The following is a 1,978-nucleotide window of genomic DNA, read 5'->3' as shown; positions in this document are numbered from 1 at the left end:
GGCCATAAAACAGACAAAACTGGAAATCCAGAAATCCCTGTGGAAGATTCCACTGTGCATGAATATGACAGTACTTACGATGAAATACAGGGGGGAAAAAAGGAAAATAATCCCAAATGCCTTTCGGGAAAGGATCAAAAGCCCAAATGTATTCATAACTTACCAAAAGTAGTTGTGATCAGATGAAAAGAAGAGGAAAAAAGAATGGGAAAAAATACAGAGAGAAAAGAAATGGAGGAGGGAAATTTTGTTTATAAAGAGGTACTTGTTACATCTGCTTCTAAGGAAAAATTGGAAGATAGAGCTAAAAAGGAAGAAAGAATAAAGATGGCTGCTGTACTAAAAGCATATTTGGATGTAACCAAACAGAAAGATCTCAGTGGATTTTATAAGCACCTATTAAATCAAGCAGTTAGTGAAGTGGACATACCTAAATGCAGCTTTTGTGAAGCCAGGGCTGGGATAAAGGGAAAAAAAATCAAGCACTTACTCCAATGATGTGAGTTCAGAAAACAAGTCATCATATGAGAAACAAAGTACCTTTGGGACCAGCACTTGGTATAATGGCTATGTCACTGGAGTCCCATGTAGTCGACTGCAGTTCGAGTCCTGGACCTGGTGGCTTAAACTCACACTGAGTGCATATGCATGTATGCCCAAGATCCTGAGAGGAGAGTGGAGGAGAAGGGATTGCGGCATGGCCATCTCCCCTGAGGGGGTGATTTCTCACTTTCTGTCTCTCTCTGTCTTTCTGGCAAGCACATGTGCCCTATAGCAAAAACCTCTCCAACAAAAAAAAGAGAAAAGAAACACAGTCCCCAAACTGATGTGGAGGTAGAAGGAAACCCATATGCAAACAGTGACTTGGATGCTAAGAGCAGGAAAGAGGATGAAATGAAAGAAAATAAATTACTGGGCAGAAGGGAAAAGTCCAGAAACCAACAAAAATAACTCCAAGAATCAAACTCACACATGGTCAAATCTAAGAAATAAAATAAAATAGCAAAATAAATATTATTTTATATTTTGAAATTTTACACATGAAAGTGTAAAATGTGGCTTAAACAAAAATAAAAACAGTGCCATGCTTGGAATGATTTTATTTCTCCCTCTCATTTGAAGGACAATCTTGCCGGGTACAGTATCCTTGGCTGAAATTGTTTTTCTTTGAGAGCTTTAAATACATCATCCCATTTATTTTCTTGCCTGCATTGTTTTGGCTGAGAGGTCTGCCTTTAGTCTAAAGAGATAACCCTTATAAATGATTTAGTGTTTCTCTCCTGCCACTTTTAGAATATTATCTTTGTCTTGAATTTTTATTTGTTTGGCTATGATGTGTCCTGGAAAGGATCTTCTTATATTAAATCTATGTAGTGTTATTTTTATTTCTTAAATTTGAGTATCTGTCTGCCTCCCCAAGTTTGGGAATTTTTCAATTACTATATCATGAAAAAGATTTTCTAAGCCGTTATCCATTTCTTTACTTTCTGAAATACCAATACTGCAAATAATTGACCCTTTAATGATCTCTAGGACTTCCCATATGTTATCCTTATTCCTAGTAGATAGTTTTACATTCTTCTCAGGTGCTTGGAAAAAAAATAAGTATGGGCTTGGAGATCAATATGCTCAATGGAATAAAGCTAGAAAGAGAAACATTGCATGATCTCATCGAATGAAGCAGTAGTTACCATGAGTGGGGAAGGAGAGAATATGGGGACATGTAGGTTAAAGGATACAAAATACCAGATACATAGAATGGACAAGTCTAGCATATACAACATTAAAATTGTAGTTAATGAGGGACCAGCAGATGGTAGAATAGTTAAGTCACTGGAATCTCACATAGTCAACCACAGTTCAAGTCCCAGACTCAATAGCTTAAAACTCATGCCGGGCATGGGAACCAGCAGTTAGCGTAATGGCTATGTCGCTGGACTCCCATGTAGTCGACCACGGTTCGTGTCCCGGACCCGGT

Source organism: Tupaia chinensis, unplaced genomic scaffold (genome assembly GCF_000334495.1).
Source record: "Tupaia chinensis unplaced genomic scaffold, TupChi_1.0 Scaffold143976_1, whole genome shotgun sequence".
Taxonomy (NCBI): Eukaryota; Metazoa; Chordata; class Mammalia; order Scandentia; family Tupaiidae; genus Tupaia; species Tupaia belangeri.
Note: the sequence above shows the minus strand (reverse complement) of the source record.